This window comes from Phyllobates terribilis, unplaced genomic scaffold (genome assembly GCF_046119375.1).
Source record: "Phyllobates terribilis strain yellow unplaced genomic scaffold, ASM4611937v1 Scaffold_8__6_contigs__length_399053987, whole genome shotgun sequence".
In the NCBI taxonomy this organism is placed as follows: Eukaryota; Metazoa; Chordata; class Amphibia; order Anura; family Dendrobatidae; genus Phyllobates; species Phyllobates terribilis.
In genome coordinates, this window is record NW_027362768.1 from 243,824,484 (window position 1) to 243,840,756 (window position 16,273).

General features: G+C 50.7%; 1 protein-coding gene across 1 annotated transcript in view; it reads left to right on the forward strand.

Moving 5' to 3' along the window:
* The window catches only part of PDE4DIP (phosphodiesterase 4D interacting protein), a 738,656-nt gene that overhangs the window by 103,257 nt on the left and 619,126 nt on the right, over positions 1-16,273 (forward strand). The window lies entirely within an intron of this gene.

Here is a 16,273-nt window from a genome sequence, read left to right on the forward strand (position 1 = left end):
TCTACTCGGCGGTCTCGTCTTGCCCTGCTCTCGCTCACCACTCTGGGCGGCCTTACTCTGCTGTGTTTGTCCGCCACATCTGTGGTTCTGTTCCTGAGTCCCAGTGTGTACTGGGTCCTATCCCGCCTGTGTTCCTACCTGCTAGTGCCTCCCTGTCTGCACTCTAGCCGTGCTTGCCTGTACCCCCCTGCCTGCATACCCGCCTGCCTGCATACCAGTTGTGCCTGCCTATACCCACCAGTCTGTGTGCCAGCCTAACCTGTCTGTTCCTGTATTCCCCTGTGTGGGTCAACAGCCGTGTCCGGGGTCTGTCCTGGAGTAGCACCTGGTCCCTCTGCTCGGTTCCTCCTTGGTGCACTGGCGTCGTATGCCGTCGTGCGACCCTGGTGGGATCGGGTGAATACCTAGTTACGCCCCTCCAGGCATTCACTCTCTGGCACGGTCCAGTGGAATCACACGCACACGCCGCTCAGCCCGGGCGTGTGCATTACAGACACCAGGTTGTCCAGAGAGGTAGGTATGTCACGACCAGCTAGCTCATCCTTGATCCGTCCGGAAAGGCCCTCCCAAAAGGTGGACACCAGAGCCTCATTGTTCCAGGCAAGTTCGGATGCGAGGGTGCGGAAATGCACGGCATACTGTCCCACAGAGAGACTCCCTTGGCAGAGTCGGGGAAGAGAAGAGGCAGTCGAAGATTTTCGTCCGGGCTCATCGAACACCTTCCGGAAAGCCACGAGGAAGGCCTGGAGGTAGGTTGGACACCAGAGGATTCCCTCTCTCCCACAGAGGGTTAAGCCACGCCAACGCCTCTCCAGTGAGGTGAGACATGATGAATGCCACCTTGGCCCGGTCGGAGGTGGACTGATGCGCCAGGAGCTCAAAGTGCAGCATGCACTGATTTATGAAGCCCCGACATAGGACGGGGTCACCACCAAAATGTGGAGGAGCAGAAAGCCGGGGTCCTAAGCCGGATTCCACAGTGCCACTGGGTTGAGGTGCCGCCGGAGCGGGTGCCGCTTGGTTAGAGGCGGACACAGTCGGGGTGGATAGAGCGTTCAGGCAGGAGTTGACTGACTGTCCGCAGATAGGACAGGATAGTATCCTGTTGGGATCTCTGGCGAGAGACCTCTTGGTACAGGTCAGAGAGCGAAGGAGCCTGGGAGCCACCGGCTTCCATGGCCTGTGCAAACTGTTACGGATCCGGGTGGTGGAACCTCTGTGCTGTGATACAAGGAGGGACCAGAGGGGCATAACTAAGTGCCTACCCGGACCGACCCTGGCCACACAGCGGCTTAGTCGACTCCTTGAACCAAGGAGGGACCGGGAAGGTGAACCAGGTGCCACTCTGGGACCGACCTTGTGTGAGAGCAGGCAACTCCCACGGGACTGATGGCCGAGGCCGACAGACACAGCAGATGAGCACGGCTGGTAGACAGGCAGGTGATGCGGGTAGACAAGCAGGCGGGTACGGCCGATAGGCTGGCAGGCGGGCACAGCTGATAGACAGACAGGCGGGTACAGCTGATAGACAGGCTGGCGGGCACGGCTGATAGACAGGCAGGCGGGCATGGCTGATAGGCAGGCGGGCACGGCTGATAGACAGGCAGGCAAGCATGGCTGATTGACAGGCTGGCGGGCACTGGAACCTGAGGACTGAGGAGCGTGTTAGCACACAAACAACAATCTTGCACAGGCACCTCCATTTTGGAGGAGGTGCCTTATATGAGGACAGTCCTCCAGCCATTGGCCGGGGACTCTTTAGGACGGCATGCGCAGCCCCTTTAAGAGGGAGGGAGCGCACACATGTGCGTGCCCTAAGTACAGTACCTGGGAACTGCGTGCGGTGCACGCACCCCGGGCAGACGCAGGAGGGGAGCCTGAGGACGCCGGACCAGGACTGCGGCGGTGAGGGTCGGCGTCTCTGCCCGGCAGGAGGCAGAGACGCCGACGCTACAAGTGCAATGGCAAAATGATTCTTTAAGGAAGAAAAAGCCTGGAGAGAGGCATCCAACCATTTGTAAAAATCAGACCCCTTCTTAGTCATGTCAATAAGGGCTTTCACAATTACAGAGTAATTTTGGATGAATTTCTAGTAAAAATTAGAAAAGCCCAGAAAACGTTGTAGAGCCTTCAGGTTCTCGGGATGTTCTCAATGAAGGACTGCATGGATCTTCTCCGGATCCATCCGAAAACCTGAAGATGACAACAAGTACCCCAAAAATTGCACCTCCTGAACAGCGAAAACACATTTTTCCAGTTTGCCATAAAGTATGTTATCCCTTAATATTAATGGAGCACTTGCTTAACATGCCCCCGATGTGTTTCAACATCAGGTGAGTAAACCAAAATATCGTCCAGATAGACCACCACAAACCTCACAACAAAATAATGGAAAATATCATTTATGAAATGCTGGAATTCCACAGGTGCATTGGTCAAACCAAAGGGCATAACCAGACTCTCGAAATGTCCTTCCGGGGTATTGAATGCTGTTTTCCATTCGTCCCCTTCACTGATTCTAACCAGATTGTAGGCTCCCCTTAAATCCAACTTGAAGAATACCTTAGCTCCTACAACCTGGCTGAACAAATCAGGAATCAGAGGAAGAGGGTATGGATGGTAATTTGATTTAATTCCCAGAAATCTAAACAGGGACATAGACCACCATCTTTTTTCTTCACAAAGAAGATGAGGGTCTGATATGTCCCTTCTCCAGATTTTCCGCAATGAAATCCTTCATGGCTGGTCTCTCAGGGCCAGAAAAATTATACAGTCTGGACTTCGGTAGTTTAGCTCTGGGGGTCAGGTTAATAGGACAGTCATAAGCACGATGAGGAGGCCAATCCTGACACCCCCTCTCAGAGAAAACGTCCTCAAAACCAGACAGAAAAGAAGGTAATATTTCCGTAGATACAGTAGCAAAGTAAATATCTAAACAGTTCTCATGGCAGTAATCTCATTCAATAATATCCCCGGTATGCCAATCCACCAATGGATTATGTTTAACAAGCCAAGGAATACCCAAAACAATCGTTGTGGGAAGATTGTCCAGAACATAGCAAAGGATTATTTCACAATGAACTGACCCCACCCTTAGTTTTACATTATGTACAATCTGAGTAAATGTTTTCTGTGCAAGTGGCACCGAGTCGATGGCAAAGATAGAAATAGGTTTAGGTAAAGTACAGCAAGCAAGACCATGAGTTTTCACAAACTCAGCATCAACCACGATGACTCCGGCTCCACTGTCAACAAACACAGAAATGTTCTCGGTTTTGCTCTCTAGCACCACCTCGGCTGCCAGGACAAAGCAGGAACTGCAGATTAGCAACAAATGCACCCCTTGTTTATCCAACTCCAGACTACCAAGAGTTAATCGAGTCTCCTTTTGTTTAGGAATTCAAGGACAGGTCCCAACGAAATGTCCCTTTTTCCCACAATAAAAGAATACGCCTTTTTTCTTGCAAATCTCCAGGGAGATGTATGATGCAGAGACACCCCCTAACTGCATGGGTTCCTCCACCTCCCCCAGTACGGGTTAGCCCTCAGACCGCCCCGCCGGCAGAGGTACACAACTGCGACAAGAAGGCCCCGGAGAAGGTGGTCTCACCTGTCTATCCCGAAGGCCTCTATCAAAACGTTTGGCCAACGACATGGCAGCCTCCAAGGAATGAGGGGTTTCAAATACTGCCAAGGCATCTTTCAACCTTTCAGTAAGCCCCTCACAAAATTGACTTCTAAGGGCTGAGTCATTCCATTTGGAATTCGTTGCCCACCTACAGAATTCCGAACGGTACGTCTCCACTGACCGATTCCCCAGCTGAAGGCGACATAGCCTAGACTCAGCCTAGGCAACTCAGTCAGGGTCATCATAGATGAGGGTCAGAGCCCCGAAAAAAACCTCCACAAACTGGAGACACACCGAGTGCCACATTGGCGACCTGTAGCCGCTGATGCTGCTGCTGAACTTCATAGCGGAGGTCAGTCACCTCTAGAGAAAGACAGCAGAACTGCTCTGCAACTGAACCCATACCAAGGAGAAAGGGGGAAAAAATAGTCGACGCCCAAAAACAGAGAAAAAAAAACCTCAAGGTGTCAGTTTTTTTTTTCCTTTTCTAAATGTGCTCGGCTGGCAATAATGTCACGCAAGGTGTGGGAAAGACTTAGTGCAACCCAAAGGGAAGAGGGAAAGGAAGCCCAGACTCTAGGGAAAAGGGAAAGTGGAGACCTCCTGGCTGATAGAATATCACCCTGTCTCCCCTAACGTCCCTACATTGGCTCTTCACCAATCGCCGCACGCGTTCCTCTCCCTGTCTTTCCCTGGCGTTTGGCCCTGGCTAGGGAAGGAGGTGGATGAGCACTAGTCGATCCCCACTGAATACTAAAGAAAACAATGGAGGACAAACATGGGAAAATGCTTAGCTTTAAACGACTCCAGACAAATGCACACATGCCTTTAAGCACCAGAGAGGAAGAAGTGCTGCTCTCGCTAAAGCCTTCACAAGGAGTAATGAATTATGCCGGCACCTCCCTCTGACACACAGCAGGTATTTATACACCCAGGGTGTTAATTAGCAGAGGAAGGTAGCCGCTGGGTCCTAGAGACAGCCTCTAAGAAGATGTCTGTAATGGCAAACGTAGTGATCTCCTGCAACCAACTGCAGGGCGACTGTCACTTCTGACAAACCCATGACACTCTATTTACATCGCCACTCACATATTGATTTTCTCTTTAAAAGCTAAAAGTGCTCTGTTCGGATTGCTTTTAATCCTTTTTATTTATAAAGCCTTTACGTATACACATACAGGTGCTTCTCACAAAATTAGAATATCATCAAAAATGTAATTTATTTCAGTTCTTCAATACAAAAAGTGAAACTCATATATTATTTAGAGTAATTACAAACAGAGTGATCTATTTAAAGTGTTTATTTCTGTTAATGTTGATGATTATGACTTACAGGCAATGAAAACACAAGTCATTATCTCAGTAAATTAGAATAATTAAAAACCGCCTGCAAAGGCTTCCTAAGCATTTAAAAAGGTCCCTTAGTCTGTTTCAGTAGGCTTCACGATCATGGGGAAGACTGCTGACTTGACAGATGTCCAGAAAGCAGTCATTGACACACTCCACTAGGAAGGTAAGCCACAAAAGGTCATTGCTAAAGCAGCTGGCTGTTCACAGAGTGTTGTATCCAAACATATTAATGGAAAGTTGAGTAGAAGGAAAAAAGTGTGGTAGAAAAAGGTGCACAAGCAACTCGGATAACCGTAGCCTTGAAAGGATTGTTAAGAAAAGGACATTCAAAAATTTGGGGGAGATTCACAAAGAGTGGAATGCTGCTGGAGTCATTGCTTTAAGAGTCATCACACACAGACGTATCCAGGACATGAACTACAAGTGTTGCATTCCTTGTGTTAAGCTACTCATGACCAATAGACAACGCCAGAAGCATCTTACCTGGGCCAAGGAGAAAAAGACCTGGACTGTTGCTCAGTGGTCCAAAGTGTTGTTTTCAGATGAAAGTAAATTTTGCATTTCATTTGGAAATCAAGGTCCCAGAGTCTGGAGGAAGAGTGGAGAGGCACACAATCCAAGCTGCTTGAGATCTAGTGTAAAGTTTCTACAATCAGTGATGGTTTGGGGAGCCATGTCATCTACTGGTGTAGGTCCACTGTGTTTTATCAAGACCAAAGTAAGCGCAGCTGTCTACCAGGAAATTTTAGAGCACTTCATGCTTCCCTCTGCCGACAAGCTTTTTAGAGATGGAAATTTCATTCTCCAGCAGAACTTGGCACCTGTCCACACTGTCAAAAGTACCAATACCTGGTTTAAAAACAACAGTATCACTGTGCTTGATTGGCCAGCAAATGCGCCTGACCTTAACCCCATAGAGAATCTATGGAGTATTGTCAAGAGGAAGATGACAGACACAAGACCCAACAACACAGACAAGCTGAACGCTGCTATCAAAGCAACCTGGGCTTCCATAAAACTTCAGCAGTGACACAGGCTGATCACCTCCATGCCACACGGAATTTATGCAGTAATTGATGCAAAAGGAGCCCCGACCAATTATTGAGTGCAGGCTCGGACTGGCCCACAGGAGAACAGGAGAATCCACCGGTGGGCCCCCATGAAGGAGTGGGCAACCACCCTCTTATATGAGCAGTACTTGGCACAATACACTTGATTCACAATATACAGACAAAGGCGGCATCTTATTTATTTAACAACTCAGTTTATTGCTATCAAAATTTGTGAATGAGGGTAAAGTCATATTTGCATGTAACTGAAAGGTGAAGCTTGGAGTTAATGTTACTGGTGGGCCCTTGGCAGGGCCGGCTCCAGGTTTTTCTGGGACCCAGGCGAAAGAGTCTCAGTGGGCCCTTTTAACACATACCACGATTCATGATGTAGAGATACGGTGGAGAAATATATATATAGTACACAGGGCCCAGCCTGCCACCTCATCCTTCACATATGCAGACATGCGCACGCACACACGGTACGCAGACATATGCACGCACACACGGTACGCAGACACATGCACGCACACACGGTACGCAGACACATGCACGCACACACGGTACGCAGACATATGCACGCACACACGGTATGCAGAGATGCGCACACACGGTACGCAGACACATGCACGCACACACGGTATGCAGACATATGCCCGCACACACACACGGTACGCAGACATGCGCACACACGGTACACAGACATATGCACGCACACACGGTACACAGACATATGCACGCACACATGGTACACAGACATATGCACGCACACACGGTACACAGATATGTATGTAGCACCCTGAGGATTCGGCTGCTACAGGGGTATTGCACCTCAACCCAGAGGTGTGATATTCCACTCCCGGGTAAGGAAGGAGTGTGGAACTGAGCTCAGATAGACTGCATGCACTACATACATCCCATTCCAGAGGAGCAGGCCGACGGTACTCCCACTTAGAAATGTGCAGGTACAACCGAGCCTGTTCCTGGCTGGAGTGGGAGGGGGGTGGTACATCCCATGTAGTGTAGGGGCAGATAGGGGGAGCAGTCTGGGTAGTGATAGGAGCTCATTGGGTGCTGGTCACCTGAGCTCACACATAGAGGGATATATAAGGAGGGCACCAACTTAGATCAGGGTCAGACGCTGAGAACAAGTCAGTTGGAGAGGAGAGAGAAGGAAACAGCAGCCCTGGAGAGAGAGAGAGTGGAGCAGAGAAAGACCCAGAGGGGGAAGACTGAAGGGACCCAAGAACCCAAATTAGAGCACCGGGTGAGGAGTCAGCAAGAGGGTACCGGAACCCAAGCTGGTGGGGGCAAAGACATTCCCCAGCCAGAGACCGGAGACCGTGGGCAGTGTCTGTCACGGTCACCCACCACATTCACCCCGAAGGCACACCACATGAAGGGTCAGGGAACCCAGGGCCAAGGGTGTCCCAAAAGAAGGCCCGAGGGAGCTGGACCTAGGTGAATCACTGGTGGGGACGGCTGAAGAAAGGACAGAGGGAGAGCTCAGGGCCACGCTCTGGACTTGTTTGGGGGTTGGCCGGATCCAGGACCTGGTGGACGCAGCACGGCTCGGGTGGTCACTAGCAGCTGGAGTGACCAGTACAACATCAGCAGTAAGTAAACACCCTTAACTGCACAACCCGAGTCTGTCTTCATTGCCGGCTGCATCGCACCACCACAACCCCCATCCTCTGCGCCTGTCCCCTCTGAGGCTATACCCCTCCCGTTGGGGGTTATCTCACCAAGCTGCGCACCCACCATCAGCCTCAGCGGACCCTGCAGCAGCGGCGGCCACAGTGACCGCATCACAACGGGTGGCGTAGTCGACACAAAAGAACTTTAGTAACATCTGTAAAGCTGCCACATAACACTTAGCTTGACGCCCTGGGCACGGGACCGGGTCACAGCCGCTCGGAGACTACAACCCCCCATCTGATCCGGTGCCGGGTATTCCCCTCAAAAAGGAATATGTCCCAGGGGGCGCGTCAACTTTGGCGTAGTCGGCAGGATTACGTGCCCGCAACACCCGGGTACTGCGTGCCTGAAGAAAAGTGCAAGTTTACCTCAGAAAGAAGTCTCCCGCCGGTTCCGGAGGGTCCACGCCATCGGACTCCATCACCAGTCGTTTCCCGCCAATTGTCCGCCATTTCCAGCTTGTTCCCGCCATCTGCCGAGTTTCCCGCCACTGGGAAGCGATTCCCGCCAAAACCGCAGATTTCCCGCCTTGGAAGAGCAGCGGACGCCATTATGGGCGTGCCAAAGGAGGGCAGGAGGCCACCTCCCATCGTGGGCCAGGACAGAAAATGGCGCCAAAAGTGGAAACCGCCCCCACCAACAGAGACTGTGATGCTGGAGGTGTCTGTCAGCGTGAAAGAACTCCCCCTGGAGCTGACAGTCACCGAGTTGCCCCGGGACCGCCCTCGAAGTGGGAGGAGACGAAAGAGAAGAGAAAAGATGGGTGTCGCTTGGAGCAGTCTGGAGCGAGCGCACCCGGAGGCAAGAGGTCTAACAAGGAGTAGCGGAGAAGCTCACCCGGAGATGGAAAGAAAGCAGAACAGCACCGGCCCGCTGGCCAGGAGTCTGCTAGAGACCGAGGAAGGAGGGCAGAGCAGCACCGGCCCGCTGGCCAGGAGCCTGCCGAGAGCAGAGCAGAGCAGCACCGACCCGATGGTCAGGAGCCTGCTAGAGTCCACAACCCCGCTAGGTCTAGCGGAGATCCTAGCGCAGCTCCCCCGAGACCGGGAGTGTGCACAAACTGCCCTGGAGGGCCTCGCAAGGAGGATGGCCCGGGTACAGCGTGAGATACTGGCGGAGTGGGGCCGGGAGATGACCCAGCAAGCAAAGACCAGTCAACGGAGCACGCTACCCTGGAAGAGGAAGCAGACCGCCTCTGAGGATGGCGCGGGAGGACCCAAGGCCGGAGACGGCGCCGAGGAGGGAGCCGAACGCATGGAGGCAGGTAAAGGGGACGCCTATACCCCAAGCCGAGAAACCGCCCACCTGCCCCAGCTCCCCGTCGCAGAGCCCGAAAGTCCCCCTGCTGTGCCCGTAGCCGCCAGGTCACCGCCATGGACTAGGCCCCGACCGGAAGCCGCCACAGCGACCCCTGTGACGTCACGCGCCCCGACCCGGAGCGTGACAAAGCAGGAAGTACCACCAGCCTGGTCGCAAGGCCTAGTACCCCCGGGCGCCGCACCACCAACAGCGCCCCCTACCTCCGCGGAGCCTCCGGCCTGGCCGCATGGCCAGGTAGCCCAGGGCGCCGCCGTCCTAACGGTGCCCTTCACCTTCCAGGTGCCCCAGGCCTGGCCGCAAGGCCCGGGCGACCTGGGCGCCACCACCACCGCGCCCATAAGACCAAGAGTGCCGCATCTGGGAGGAGCCAGAGGACCCAGACGGGTCTGAAGCAACACCATATCAAGAAAAAGCAGGAGGGAGCCGTCGTTGAGGACGGGAGTAGAGACTGTATATAGTTGCCCGTTGGGGCACAGTGAACCGTTGCTGCTAAAATAGTCCCCGTTGGGACCAGTGAACTGTTACCCGTTAACCCCTTCATCCTACAGGCTGAGGACTGTGAGCAGCCATTCCCTTCCCTCTACCTGGCCGAGGACTGAGAGCGGCCAACTTCCAACTTCCCCTGTATATAGTTGCGCGTCCTAAAGCGCCCCCTACCGGTTTTATAAGAAAACCAGATTTTTCTAAGAGACTGTCGCACTTTTCCCGGACACACGTTGCACAGTGTCCGGAGGAGGAACCAGAGACAAGAGAAGTCTACGAGAACGTTTATATAAAAAGTTTTATATATATATAATGTTTATATGTTTTATATGTTCATATAAAAATTTTGTATGTTTTGGTGTTTTATGTCTTACAGCCCGAGGACGTGCTGTGATTTACCAGGGGGGAATGTAGCACCCTGAGGATTCGGCTGCTACAGGGGTATTGCACCTCAACCCAGAGGTGTGATATTCCACTCCCGGGTAAGGAAGGAGTGTGGAACTGAGCTCAGATAGACTGCATGCACTACATACATCCCATTCCAGAGGAGCAGGCCGACGGTACTCCCACTTAGAAATGTGCAGGTACAACCGAGCCTGTTCCTGGCTGGAGTGGGAGGGGGGTGGTACATCCCATGTAGTGTAGGGGCAGATAGGGGGAGCAGTCTGGGTAGTGATAGGAGCTCATTGGGTGCTGGTCACCTGAGCTCACACATAGAGGGATATATAAGGAGGGCACCAACTTAGATCAGGGTCAGACGCTGAGAACAAGTCAGTTGGAGAGGAGAGAGAAGGAAACAGCAGCCCTGGAGAGAGAGAGAGTGGAGCAGAGAAAGACCCAGAGGGGGAAGACTGAAGGGACCCAAGAACCCAAATTAGAGCACCGGGTGAGGAGTCAGCAAGAGGGTACCGGAACCCAAGCTGGTGGGGGCAAAGACATTCCCCAGCCAGAGACCGGAGACCGTGGGCAGTGTCTGTCACGGTCACCCACCACATTCACCCCGAAGGCACACCACATGAAGGGTCAGGGAACCCAGGGCCAAGGGTGTCCCAAAAGAAGGCCCGAGGGAGCTGGACCTAGGTGAATCACTGGTGGGGACGGCTGCAGAAAGGACAGAGGGAGAGCTCAGGGCCACGCTCTGGACTTGTTTGGGGGTTGGCCGGATCCAGGACCTGGTGGACGCAGCACGGCTCGGGTGGTCACTAGCAGCTGGAGTGACCAGTACAACATCAGCAGTAAGTAAACACCCTTAACTGCACAACCCGAGTCTGTCTTCATTGCCGGCTGCATCGCACCACCACAACCCCCATCCTCTGCGCCTGTCCCCTCTGAGGCTATACCCCTCCCGTTGGGGGTTATCTCACCAAGCTGCGCACCCACCATCAGCCTCAGCGGACCCTGCAGCAGCGGCGGCCACAGTGACCGCATCACAACGGGTGGCGTAGTCGACACAAAAGAACTTTAGTAACATCTGTAAAGCTGCCACATAACACTTAGCTTGACGCCCTGGGCACGGGACCGGGTCACAGCCGCTCGGAGACTACAACCCCCCATCTGATCCGGTGCCGGGTATTCCCCTCAAAAAGGAATATGTCCCAGGGGGCGCGTCATGTACACATACAGACATACACATATTTTTACACAAATTCTTAAAGACATATATAAAACAGACAAATATATATACACAGTCATACACACTGACATTCACATACATGCACTCACACAGACCCATTACAAATATTTTTAATATGGGGATTGGGGAAGCCTCACTCACCTGTCCCCGGTCCAGTGTCCTGTCCAGCAGCTCCTCAGGTATGGGGCAGTGCAGGGCCCCCAGCATGTCACAGACATCATGGCCCTGGACCATCAGAGGGGCCCACTTGCGGTCGGCCCGGACTCGGGGCCCAGAAAATCCTGGAGCCGGCCCTGGGTCCGGGTCCAGGCCGCTCCCCCCCATCTGTGCAGGACCTCCGACGGTGTTTGATTGCCGGCACTCCCCCCAGACACGGCCGCGCGCTGTGCGGCTGTGTCTGCTAGCAATGGCGCGGCAGGGGCGACACACAAGCACAATTAAAGGTGCAGTGCCGTCGATCCTGCCGCGTCATTACTAGCAGACACAGCCACACAGCGCGCGGCCGTGTCTGGGGGGAGTGCCGGCAATCAAGCAGCGCCTGCGACACTGAACAGGTGCCGAAGAAGCGGCCAGGGCGACAGTGAGTGGGCGATGGGCCCCTCTGATTTTCCAGGGCCCCGGCACTTGCCCGGGTACGCCGGGTGCTGACGCCGGCCCTGGCCCTTGGCATCCCACTCCGACACTGATTGAGTGCATTTACTGAACATACATTTCAGTAGGCCAACATTTCAGATTTTAAAAACATTTTTCAAGCTGGTGTTATAAAGTATTCTAATTTACTGAGATAACGACTTTTGTGTTTTTACTGGCTGTAATCCATAATCATCAACATTAACAGAAATAAACACTTGAAACAGATCACTGTTTGTAATGACTCTATGAGTTTCACTTTTTGTATTGAAGAACTGAAATAAATTAAATTTTTGAGGATATTCTAATTTTGTGAGAAGCACTTGTATGTCTGTAGAAAGTTAAATTATGTTCTTTTCTTATTTTTAAATTTTTTATAAAATAGCTCTCCTTTTAATGGTTTTTGCACCTTTGTACTTGTCCTTGGTTGATTTCCAACTCGTCAACATGGATGAAATGGTTACAAATATAAAAAGACTGACCAGTCACTTCCAAACAGAAAACTGGTGTGTACAGGTGCTTATTAAGAGTAGCCATCTCCATATATAACTACGGTAACAAATAAAGTAGCACTCTGTAGCATTATAGTGTGCAAACATGAAATATATGAAATATGATTTGCATTACTGCTCTAGAAAATAGGAACAATTGAGAATACTTAGTACATAAATTAGCCATAGGTGCCTTACAGTATTTTATAACATTGAGACATGGAAATATGACATTATAGTGGTAAAAATGTAATTATTGTATTTGCTGCAATTTTTTCAGGTACACAAGGGTTAATAGGTGAAACTGGACTCCATAATTTATTGCGCAATTTGTCCCAAACATGGTGCTTCCCCATATGTCATCAGAAATAACTTTTTGGCCACACATCAGGGCTGAGCAGGAAGGAGCGCTATTTTGCTTTTGGAGCACAGATTTTGCTAAAATATTTTGCGGGCGACGTTTGCGGAGCCCCGAAGGTGCCAGAACAGCAAAAAAAAAACTAAAAAATTCCACCTCTCAATTCATCTATGGCTGCAGTGACTATTTTGTAACATCCACTTCATGCTTTTTTCTGGAGAATTGCAAATATGCCAGTTTAGTGCCCATACATTTTGTCCCCATGCAGTGCAGTGCCCCCATATATCGTAGTGCCCCATTACATTGTACCCAGCTTGTGCTTCTGGAGACACACACCCAGTAAATTGTGAAGTGCTCTCTCCCCACTACAATAATGCCAAACGTGGCCGCTTACTGCGGTTTAGGCACAGTGAGGCTCAGAAGCATGGGGACATTTGGATTTGGGAGGGCAGAATTCACTGGATTTTATTTGAGGGGGTGGGAGCCATGTCACTTTTCCAGAATCTTTGTTCTACCAGTACGGTGGGAACCCCCTATAGTTCCAGTGACAGATGACGGACCTAAGTGGGTGCTGGCTTTTTGCAGAATAAATTAGGGGTTTATTGGTAACATTTTGGGGTACATAATATTTTTCGATCACTTTCAGAATAAGACTGGGATCACAATCTTGTGTTCAGTGCTGAGCACTTAAGTAGGGATTTTCGTGTAAATCCCACAAAAACTAAACCCTTGACGGAACCACCAAGCATAATGAGGCAGATGGAGACACTTTGAGTTTCATTTGGCATCTACTCCGGTGGTATCCATCTTATTAGGTATTCACAGATCTGTGGTCTCCCACACTTGTGTGTCAACCATTTTGGGGTACATAATATTTTTCGATCACTTCCAGAATAAGACTGGGATCACAATCTTGTGTTCAGTGCTGAGCACTTAAGTAGGGATTTTCGTGTAAATCCCACAAAAACTAAACCCTTGACGGAACCACCCAGCATAATGAGGCAGATGGAGACACTTTGAGTTTCATTTGGCATCTACTCCGGTGGTATCCATCTTATTAGGTATTCACAGATCTGTGGTCTCCCACACTTGTGTGTCAACCATTTTGGGGTACATAATATTTTTTGATCGTTTTTTATTCTGATTTTTCAGACACAGAATGAACAAAAACCATCAATTTTATTTTTTATTTTTTTGCACTGTTCACTGTATGGTAAAAGTGATAAAACCAATTTGTTTGTCGGGTCAGTACAATTACAGTGATACCAGATATATAGTTTTTTTATGCTCTGCTATTTTTACTCACTAAAAACAATATTTTACAAAAATAATACAATACATTTTACAAAAATATGTTTTTGCATCGACATATTCTGAGCGCTGTATCTGTTTTATTTTTTTGCCGAATGAGCCATGTTAGGGCGTGTTTTTTGTGGGACGGTTTGGCGTTTTTATTTGTACCATTATTTGTTACTTTTTGATCACTTTTTATTCCCTTTTTTGTGAGTCAGTATGATGAAAAAGCGACATTTTTGCATGTTTTTTATTTTTATTTTTTTATGGCGTTTGCCATACGGAATAAATAATGTGCCAGTTTTATAGAGCAGGACGTTCCGGACACGGTGATACCAATTATGTGTACTTTTTTTTGTTTATTTTTGTTTTATCACAAACGCTGCGTTTTGAGTGGCGAAACGGCTTTTCATGATTTGTGTGCGCTTTTCTTTGTGTTTTTTTTACTTTTTTTTACACTTTTTCACTGTGGGACATGTATAATTTTTTTTTATTGTTGGTCTCATACATGCAGTACTCATCTACTGCAGTGCATGAGAGCAGTCAGTGAGTCACTGACTCAGCCTATGAGTCCCAGCTTATTGCTTATTGCATATCATGACCTCAGGGTACCATGGTAATCATCGGGACCCACGATTCTCATCACGGTGGTCCGATGGTTACTAAGGGGGTCTTGTGACCCCCTTACTACTGTCGCGCCCCTGCGGGTTCAGTTGCCACAGAGGTACTGCAGCTCATCCAGAGGTGTGGTACCCCACTCCCAGGTAAGGAAGGAACACTTCCCGGGACCCACACACCTGCATCCAGCACTACTCCACTCCAGACCAGCAGACGGGGCAAGATGCACTTGGTTATGGCTGAGCCCTGTCCCTGGCTGGAGGGGGGGGGGGACCAAAGGAGAGGGAACCATGTAGTGGGTGTGAGTGAAGGAAGTAGCAAAGAGGAGCACCCTAGCAGAGAGTATAAGAAGAAGGGGAACCTTGTAGAAGGGGTTCAGTCAGGGCTGTAAGCCCAGGAGGGTGGTCCTGCTTGTGACAGGTCCAGACAGGACAGGGCACACAGTAAAGGGCCCAGAAGAAGGAAGAGGAGACTGAGGGGGTTTCAGGGGCATGGGAGTGCGGACGCTCTCCGTTGGACCCGCATCCACTCGACCGCCGTCGAGTGGAGGGACCAGGTCGCAGAAGATGACCGGCCCCAGACTAGTGGAGAACAACCAGGCTCAGCTAGCCAACCGGAGGCCACAGTATTTTCAAGGTGTTGCAGCCGAAATCCACAATTACATCACCGAAAGGTGGCCATATAGGGTCCAGGGGACTGAGAGTAAGTCCCCCGACAAGGCCCGAGGCCACTGGCTTGGGATACTGATTGTGAGGAGCAGGGCAGGAGGGCAAGAGCCATAGCAGGGAGACGGCCAGAGAGGCACATAAGAAGGGGATCCCGACTAAGTGTACCTGAACTGCCTGGGAGTTGGCTGGATCCCTTCCTTGGAGAACACAGGGCGACGTGGGCGGTTATTACCGGCTGCAGTGATAACCTGGAACTGTCTAAGAACTGTGAGTAAAGCCTGAAGACTGCACCCCACTGTGTCCTTGATTTATTGCTGCGTCAAAGACCCTGCACTATGTAACATTCCTGACGGTGTGCTTGCATAGTGCACCACCTCCCATTATGCAAGACCGCAATCTTACCCATCAGTCCAGCCTACAAACCTTGCTCCAGTTCATGCTGTGTGCATGTCTCTTGTCTAATTGCTTAGGGCGGTGGCCCGGTTACTTCCTGATTCTTATAGCTGCTGTGGGCGCGCTCCTAATGTGTCCCCACCCTATTGCTGTGAGTCACTGGATATTTAAACCCTCTCCACCCAGAAGGAGGTGCCTGAGCAACACCTTCACTCAGTTTGTCTTTGCAACTGAATTGCCAGGTCCTGTCCTGTATCTTGTCTGTTTCTGCCACCCTGGGGGCTGCATACCCAGGCCTGTTATCTCTGACTTCTAGTCTGTTTCTGCCACTCTGGGGGCTGTATACAAAGACCTGTTATCTCTGACTTCTAGTCTGTTTCCGCCACTCTGGGGGCTGCATACCCAGACCTGTTATCTCTGACTTCTAGTCTGTTTCCGACACTCTGGGGGCTGTATACCCAGGCCTGTTACCTGTGACTTCTAGTCTGTTTCCGCCACCCTGGGGTCTGTATACACAGGCTCATTCTTGTATTTCTTTGCAGTATCAGTTCCTGTCTGAACTGTTTCCTAGCCTGTTACCTGTTTGTCTCTATGTCCATACCTTCCCTTTTCTTGCAGTGTCTGAACCTGCACCTAACTCGTTGTCTCTGTACTTCTGTTT